The sequence below is a fragment of the Cervus canadensis genome, chromosome 29 (assembly GCF_019320065.1).
Source record: "Cervus canadensis isolate Bull #8, Minnesota chromosome 29, ASM1932006v1, whole genome shotgun sequence".
Lineage (NCBI taxonomy): Eukaryota > Metazoa > Chordata > Mammalia > Artiodactyla > Cervidae > Cervus > Cervus canadensis.
Genome location: NC_057414.1, coordinates 26,936,331 through 26,946,268, shown reverse-complemented (window position 1 = coordinate 26,946,268; position 9,938 = coordinate 26,936,331).

The following is a 9,938-nucleotide window of genomic DNA, read 5'->3' as shown; positions in this document are numbered from 1 at the left end:
TCAAGTAATAGAATTTAGTGGTAAGCAAGACAGACAAGATGTCTGCTTTAATGGAGTTTACATTCAAGTAAATAGATAGAATAAAATAATGTAATAGTGATAAGAGATTTTTAAAAAGTAAAACATGAAAATGTCCTAGAGAATGATTGGCAGGGTGGCTGCCACTGGCTCTTTGAAGGGAGGGCAAGTTTGGGGAGCTGACCTTGTCTTTGGATTTGAATACAGAGAAGAAGTCAGCTGTGAAAAGGTCTGGGATTAGCAGAGGGAACCAAGGATACAGCCGTAAGGTCAAAACTTGCTTGGTCTGTTCCAGGAACCAGGACAATGTGGCTGCAAATACGATGAGGTCATATTTGGCTGCCTCTCCTTTACCTCCCATATCAAATCAGTTATCAAATAGTTTTTTTTAAATCTGTATGTATTTATTTGCCTGTGTTGGATCTTAAATGGGGCACACAGGATTTTTAGCTGTGACATGCTGAATCTGGTTCCCTGACCTGGGATCGAACTCAGGCTCCCTGCATTGGAAGTGCAGAGTCTTAGCCACTGAACCGCCATGGAAGTCCCAATTACCAAGTAGTTTTGATTCTACTCCCTAAAAAATGCTCAAGTCCATCCCCTTGATTCCGTCTCTACTGGCCTTCCAATCAACTGCTTCTGATCGATTCCCTTACACAGTAGCCAGCTAGAGCTTCAGGAAATGGAAATTCAATTATTCTTTCTTCTGCCTAAAACCCTTGAATGGCTCCTATTCCCATCAGAATAAAGTCTAAACTCTTTATCATGATTTGTAAGGACTTTGGGGGTCTGTGTGTGCATACCTCTTTTACCACATGCCTTTCTGTCCTCTCTATTTCAGTCATAATTCCTAAAACACACCAATTTCCTCTGCCTACTGGGTCTTCACATAACATTCTTTCTGGCTCCCTCCATCCTCTCCACATGCACATCTTTCTTCTGGTGAGTCCTCCTCATCCATCACATCTTCTGTGAAACCTTCTCCAGCTACCTCCCTGCTCATCCTTTGAGCTCCTGGGACATCCTGAACTTCTCTTATCATCCTGCTAAATTGTAACCACTTATTTACTGATCTGTTTCCCCCATTGGACTAGGGGGAGACCATCACTGCTTTGCTCTGCTCTGTATCCCCATGTCTAGCATTGGAGTAGTAGGGACTCAAAAATTTGTTAAAAGAGTAAGTCAATAAATTAATGGAAGTTGAGATAGGCAGTTATATCATAGCTTTAGGTCACCACATGAAATTTGGACACTATCTTGGTGGCAGCAAGGAGCCACTGAGGAACTGTAAGGAAATGATTCTATTTGTATTTATGAAAGATCACCAAAGCAACAAGACACAGATTTCAAGTGAAGGAAACTGGCGGTAGTGAATGTGAAGGTAGGAGGTTGGTTGTTTCCATTACTGAAGGGAGGAATGATGAATACCTGAATCTGCAGAAAACAGTTTAGAGAGATAGCAAGAAAAAAGAAATTTAAGGACTTGGTAGCTGGATGAGAAGGTAGACAGAAAAAAGGCTCAAGATTGTCACCTACTTTATCAAGGGTGAAACAGATCGCCAGTCCAGGTTGGATGCATGAGACAAGTGCTCAGGGCTGGTGCACTGGGATGATCCAGAGGGATGGGATGGGGAGGGAGGTGGGAGGGGGGATCGGGATGGGGAACACATGTAAATCCATGGCTGATTCATGTCAATGTATGGCAAAAACCACTACAATATTGTAAAGTAATTAGCTTCCAACTAATAAAAATAAATGAGGAAAAAAAAAGGTTGTCACCTACGTTTCTAAGTTGGCTAACTTGATGGATAGAAATGCCATTCCCTGAAACTGGAAATATAGAAGTAGAAATTAAAGTAAAAGATAACTTCAGTTTTAGACATGTTGAGTTCCAGGCCATATGTACAAGTGGAGATATTTTGGTAGGCAATTGGATCTGGACTCAGGAAAGAGATCTGGGTGACAATACAGATTTGGGAGTCATTGGCATATAGATGAGATTTAAAATCATGTAGGTAGAAGAGATAACCCAGAGAAAATGCACAGATATTAAGCAGCATAAACTGAAACCACAAGCTTAACAGTTTTCAGTGAATGCTGTGAATCCTTCTAGCAAATTGTCAGAACTAAGGGAGGTCTTGGAACCCCTGAACTTGCACTAGTATCAAAGTAAGGGTGATCTTACAGACTGTGCTCCCTCAAATTTCACAGTTCATCAAAAGTCACACCTAAGAATTCATAGCAGCACTCTTCCTAACTGTCAAGTTCTGGAAACAAACAAACAAACAAAAAACATCCATCAACACTAAATGGATAAACAAAATTTCAGTGTATTTTTAAAGTTGAATATTATATAAATAAAAGTAGATCAATCTCATAGATGTTAAATTTGGAAAAAAGGACCTACACGTAAGAGTACATAGTCTGTATACTTCTACTTATCTAAAGGTGAAAAGTAAGCAAAACTAGGGGGAAGAAATCATATTAATGGTTATTTTGGGGAAGTGGAGAGGAAAGGGCCACAAAGAGGACATTTGGATTGCTGATAATGGCCTGCTTGTTGATCTGGGTGGGGTGACATGGATGGATTAAGCTAGAAAATGTATTGCACTGTGTAATTACACTTTGTGCTTTTTTCCGTACATAAGTGATGCATGCAAGCTAAGCTGTTTCAATTGTGTCCAACTCTCTGCCACCCCACGGACTGTAGCCCGCCAGGCTCCTCTGTCCATGGGATTCTCCAGGCAAGAACACTGGGGTAGGTTGCCACGCCCTCCTCCAGGGGATCATCCCAGCCCAGGAATCAAACCTGCGTCTCTTATGTCTCCTGCACTGGCAGGTGGGTTCTTTGTCACTAATGCCACCGATGAAGCCCTGCAGAATAATTATGACTCAAATTAAATTATGTAGGAAGTGGAGTCCCTCTTCTGGCCACAATGTAGTAACAGGACCTGCATTTACTTTCCCATAAGAAACAACACACAAACAGACAACATAGGAACTTCACTGGCGGTCCACTGGTTAAGACTCCATGCTTCCACTGTAAGAGGTGCAGGTTTGACCTCTGGTTGAGGAACTAAGATCACTTATGCTGTGAGGTGTGGCTAAAATATTTTAAAAAATAGATGCATTAAGAAAAACAAACAACATACAGGAAACTGTAGTTTTAAGAAACTGAACATCAGGCAACACAGAACAGGCATCCTGAGAGGGAAGGCAAGTGAGATGAGACCGCTTCCTGCTCCACATTTCCACTCTCTGCAGCACAGAAAGCGGAAGCCCAGGTGGATCCCAGCCCTTTCCCTAAAGTTAGCAGATGGAGCTGGGATACTTGGGGAGACAAAAGTGACTGGAGTTCACTGGAGAGGAGAGTGCAGTGACTGGGTGGAGGCTCTAGAAATCTGTAGAGAGACCTCCTCACCTGTTAAGCTGAGCACCCATCATAGGAGACAACTCCTGGAGTTCCAGGAAGAGTCACCTGAAAGAGGAAATAATCTCTGACCTCACAAAGAGCCAGGTGTCACCAGTGGTAAAGAACCTGCCTGCCAACGCAAGAGACGCAAAAGACGTGGGTTCGATCCCTGGGTCAGGAACATCCCCTGGAGAAGGAAATGGCAACACACTCCAGTATTCTTGCCTGAAGAATGCCATGGACAGAGGAGCCTGCCAGGCTACACTCCATGGGGTCGCAAAGACTCAGACACGATTTAGTGACCAAAAAACAACAAGCAACTTAGCACACATGCACAAAGAGCCAGGAATACTTTGTGTTCCCACCAGCCACAGTGGGAAAATCTGATAATTAGATATTGCCTCAGTGGTAGGGAAAACTAGCCCCTACCAAAGGCTACTCTGGTCCTACCTTAGGTGAAAGTTTAAAAGCTATCCTTATTCTTGAAAGTACCAAAGTATTTCAAGTAAGATAACTATGTGCTAGGTTTCCCCTATAACTCAGTGGTAACGAATTCACCTGCCAATGCAGGAGACAAGAGTTTGATCCTGGGTCAGGAAGATCCTCTGGAGAAGGAAATGGCAACCCACCCCAGTATTCTTGCCTGGAGAATCAAATGGACAAAGGAGCCTGGTATGCTGCATTCCATGGGGTTGCAAAGAGTCAGACATGACTTAGTGACACAACAACAACTATGTCCCAGGAAAAAACACTCAAGGATATATATGCTGCTGCTGCTAAGTCGCTTCAGTCGCGTCCGACTATGTGCGACCCCATAGGCGGCAGCCCACCAGGCTCCCCCGTCCCTGGGATTCTCAAGGCAAGAACACTGGAGTGGGTTGCCATTTCCGTCTCCAATGCATGAAAGTGAAAAGTGAAAGTGAAGTCACTCAGTCGTGTCCAACTCCTTGCAACCCCATGGACTGCAGCCTACCAGGCTCCTCCATCCATGGGACTTTCCAGGCAAGAGTACTGGAGTGGGTTGTCATTGCCTTCTCCTCAAGGATATGTATATGAATCCAAAAATATCCAACTCCCAACAAGGAAATATGCATAGTGTTTGGCATTCAAATAAAAGTGATGAGGCATGCAAAGATGCAAGATATTATGATGCATTATAGAATAACTGATCAGTAGAAACATCCATGAATGATATAAATTATAAAATAAGTCGACAAAGACATAAAAACCTTTTTTTAAAGGAAAGTTTTATTTATTTGGTTGCATCAGGTTTTAGTTGCAGCTCTACAGATCTTCCGGAGAAGGCAATGGCACCCCACTCCAGTACTCTTGCCTGGAAAATCCCATGGATAGAGGAACCTGGTAGGCTGCGGTCCATGGGGTTGCTAAGAGTCAGACACCACTGAGTGACTTCACTTTCACTTTTCACTTTCATGCATTGGAGAAGGAAATGGCAACCCACTCCAGTGTTCTTTCCTGGAGAATCCCAGGATGGCGAAGCCTGGAGGGCTGGTTTCTATGGGGTTGCACAGAGTCGGACACATCTGAAGTGACTTAGCAGCTTAGCAGCTACAGATCTTCATTGCATCATGTAGGATCTTTACTTGCCAACTCTGTATAAGCGTTATGTTATCAATTGTTTCTGAACTAACAGATAAGAAACTGAGATTTAGAGAGGTTAAGTAATTGCCAAGGACAGGCAGATAAGTGGCAAAACCAGTCCAAACACAGATCCATGTTACTCCAAAGTTTATACACTTAACCATTGTTCTATGCTATCTCCTGAAATTGAAGAGGAAACTACTTCTGGTTCAAGATGGTCACTGATACCAAATAATTTATTAAACAACTGCCTTAGACCCAGTTCTGACACAGATGCTAAGGATACAAACACACACACACACACATATATACACGTAGACATATATTTGGGCTTCCTTGGTGGCTCAGTGGTAAAGAATCCACCTGCCAATATAGGAGACTCGGATTCAGTCCCGGGGTCGAGAAGATCCCTGGAAAAGGAAATGAAAACCCATGCCTGTATTCTTACCTGGAGAATCCCATGGACAGAGGAGCGTGGCAGGCTACAGTCCATAGATCACAAAAAGTTGGACAAGACTTGCAACTAAACGACAACTGTATGTGTAACACATATTTATATACATATACAGTCAGACTTAAATTGAAGAAAGTAGGAAAAACCACTGGACCATTCAGGTATGACCTAAATCAAATCCCTTATAATTATACAGTGGAAGTGAGAAATAGATTTAAGGGACTAGATCTGATAGACAGAGTGTCTGATGAGCTATGGATGGAGATTCATGACATTGTACAGCAGACAGGGATCAAGACCATCCCCATGGGAAAGAAATGCAAAAAAGCAAAATGGCTGTCTGAGGAGGCCTTACAAATAGCTGTGAAAAGAAGAGAAGTGAAAAGCAAAGGAGAAAAGGAAAGCTATTCCCATTTGAATGCAGAGTTCCAAAGAATAGCAAGGAGAGATAAGAAAGCCTTCCTCAGTGATCAATGCAAAGAAATAGACGAAAACAACAGAATGGGAAAGACTAGCGATCTCTTCAAGAAAATTAGATACACCAAGGGAACGTTTCATGCAAAGATGGGCTTGATAAAGGACAGAAATGGTATGGACCTAACAGAAGCAGAAAATATTAAGAAGAGGTGGCAAGAATACACAGAAGAATTGTACAAAAAAGATCTTCAGCCAGACATCCTGGAATGTGAAGTCAAGTGGGCCTTAGAAAGCATCACTACAAACAAAGCTAGTGGAGATGATGGAATTCCAGTTGAGCTATTTCAAATCCTGAAAGATGATGCTATGAAAGTGTTGCACTCAATATGCCAGCAAATTTGGAAAACTCAGCAGTGGCCACAGGACTGGAAAAAGTCAGTTTTCATTCCAATCCCAAAGAAAGGCAATGCCAAAGAATGCTCAAACTACCACACAATTGCACTCATCTCACACGCTAGTCAAGTAATACTCAAAATTCTCCAAGCCAGGCCTCAACAATACATGAACCATGAACTTCCAGATATTCAAGCTGGTTTTAGAAAAGGCAGAGGAACCAGACATTCCAACATCAGCGGGATCATCCAAAAAGCAAGAGAGTTCCAGAAAAACATGTACTTCTGCTTTATTGACTATGCCAAAGCCTTTACCTGTGTGGATCACAATAAAGTGTGAAAAATTCTGAAAGAGATGGGCATACCAGATCACCTGACCTGCCTCTTGAGAAACCTATATGCAGGTCAGAAAGCAACAGTTAGAACTGGACATGGAACAACAGACTGGTTCCAAATAGGAAAAGGAGTATGTCAAGGCTGTATATTGTCACCCTGCTTATTTAACTTATATGCAGAGGACATCATGAGAAACTCTGGGCAGGATGAAGCACAAGCTGGAATCAAGATTGCTGGGAGAAATATCAATAACCTCAGATATGCAGATGACACCACCCTTATGGCAGAAAGTGAAAAGGAACTAAAGAGCCTCTTGATGAAAGTGAAAGAGGAGAGTGAAAAAGTTGGCTTAAAGTTCAACATTCAGAAAACTAAGATCATGGCGTCTGGTCCCATCACTTCATGGGAAATAGATGGGGAAACAGTGGAAACAGTGTCAGACTTTATTTTTTTAGGCTCCAAAATCACTGCAGATGGTGATTGCAGCCATGAAATTAAAAGATGCTTACTCCTTGGAAGGAAAGTTATGACCAACCTAGATAGCATATTAAAAAGCAGAGACATTACTTTGCCATCAAAGGTCCATCTAGTCAAGGCTATGGTTTTTCCAGTGGTTATGTATGGATGTGAGAGTTGGACTGTGAAGAAAGCTGAGCAACGGAGTTGATGCTTTTGAACTGTGGTGTTGGTGAAGACTCTTGAGAGTCCCTTGGACTGCAAGGAGATCCAACCAGTCCATCCTAAAGGAGATCAGTCCTGGGTGTTCATTGGAAGGACTGATGCTGAAGCTGAAACTCCAATACTTTGACCACCTCATGCGAAGAACTGACACATTTGAAAAGACCCTGATGCTGGGCAAGATTGAAGGCAGGAGGAGAAGGGGACGACAGAGGATGAGATGGTTGGATGGCATCACCGACTCAATGGAGATGAGTTTGAGTAAACACTGGGAGTTGGTGATGGACAGGGAGGCCTGGCATACTGCAGTCCATGGGGTTGCAAAAAGTCGGACACAACTGACCGACTGAATGAATTGAACTGATTTTTGTTTTTGTATGTAAGTTCATTTGTATCATTTTGTTTTTTTAGATTCCACATATAAGCGATATCTTATGATAATATTTGTTAGTTTTCATTTATATATTCCTCTTTATCACCAATAGAAGTGATAAAAGTGATTCTCCCCTCTATCCTTTCCTACACAGGTGTTCCAAAACGTTTGATATGTATGTATCATTTTATTTGAATTTGTTCTTATAAAATGTGAATTGTTTTATTATGGGTACATAATTTTAGTTTCTGTAAATGATGCGCCATGGCTCTCAGCCTGTTTCATCTTTCCGCTCAGCTCTGTTTTGAAGATGGCACCACATTTGATACTAAATGACAGCTAACCATTTACGTCTCATTGTTTCCTGAGGAGACAGTTTTGTTTTTTGACTTTTTCCCGCAGACCCAGAGGAAACATTCAGACATGATTTTGAATGTCAGATGTCTGCAGGGCCTGTGACAGGCTGAACAGGATGCTCTTGGTGGAGAAAGCTGTCACAGGGTCCCGGTAGTTGCTGCCAATTTGGCAGTGCAAGAAGTGCTGCAGAACAGTCACACTCATCGAGAGGCCAGAATCAAGATTTTCGTGTAAAATCTCCTGACTTTTTAAATGTTGGAAAAACTGAAGACCAAACAAAATGCTGGATTCAGCAGCCTGGATTCAGCCAAGGATTGCCACAGCCTGACTTTCACATTAAAACATTTGAATCAGAGAAGGAATGAGATCAGATTTGTTCCAGAAATTAAGAGGGGGATGAAATAGAGTAGACGGTAGGAGACCGAAGATTATGAATGGAGGCTTGAATGTGAATGAACCTAGGGGCTTATGGGTTGAAATTCCAATACTTGCTACATGGAGGAACCTTGAAAACATTATGCTAAGAGAAAAAAACCAAACATAGAAAGACACATGTTGTATAATTCTACTTCCATGAAGTACCTAGAATAGAGACAGAAAGTACAATAGTAGTTCCCGGGGCTGGTGCCAGGAGAGGGTAGGGAGTTACTGTTTAATGGTTATGAAATTTCAGCTTGAGATGATGCAAATGTTGTAAAGATGGATGGTGGTGGTTGTTGCAACAGTAATGTGAATGTGTTGCAGACAGGTTCTGATTCCTTGGTGGATTTGTTTCTTTGACCTTAACCTTTGCTTTTCATTGTTTTTATTATAATAATCACATGTAATGACCAGCCTCAGGGAACCCTGCCCCTCTGATTAACACATCCCTGCCCAGAGGTTGGTCATTCCAGGAGATATCTGCAAGATAATAGCCTTTACTTCCTCAATTCCTACCCTTCTCAGTCCTATTAAAGAACCTGGAATCCTGGTCAACCAGCTCAACACCTCATCTCCCAGTTAACTGGCCTGCCATGCAGTGAGCAGACTGAATTTGGACTGGGTAACAAAGGTACTTAATGTCATTGAACAATATACTTCAGGAGAAAAGAAAGCAAGTCTTATTTATAGGCAGACAGGACCATTCGTCACTTTCACTTTCAGGACCATTCATATGAAGAGGCTCTCTGAACTGCTGGGGTGTGTGTCTGATTCTTTGTGAGCCCATGGACTGTAGCCTGCCAAGCTCTTCTGTCCATGAGACTCTCCAAGCAAGAAGACTGGAGTGGATTGCCATTTACTTCTCCAGTGGATCTTCCTGACCCAGGGATCAAACCCGGGTCTCCTGCATTGCAGGCAGACCATCTGAGCCATAGGGAAGTCCCAAACTGCTGGGGACAGGAGTTTATATATCATTTTATTAGGGTAATGAGAAAGGAGAGAAAGGGCTTCCATGGGAAGCACAGAAGGCTTGCTGTTTTTTTATTTTGTTTTGTTTTAAGAAAGACAAAAGGTTTTATAGGAAAACAAATGCATGACAGTTCTTGATAAAATTCGTTTATGCAATTTCTCTTCCTGGTGAGAAAGGGCAATCTTCCTGGGAGTGAAGCTCCCCCAGGTGATTAATGGCAGTTTTACACTTACAAGGCCTTGTCTATTGATTAGATAGGGATGCTCTTGAAATGCTTCTTTCTGCATTTGCTATGTCTCTAACATCTTCCATTTAAAGTAGTCTTTATGTTCACAACACTGTAAATCAACTGTATGTGTGTGCTCAGTCATGTTCAACTCTTTGTGACTTCATGGACTGTAGCCCACCAGGCTCCTCTGTCTAAGGGATTTCTTAAGCAAGAATACTGGAGTGGGATGCCATTTCCTTCTCCAGGGGATCTTCCTAACCCAGGGAGTGAACACACTCTC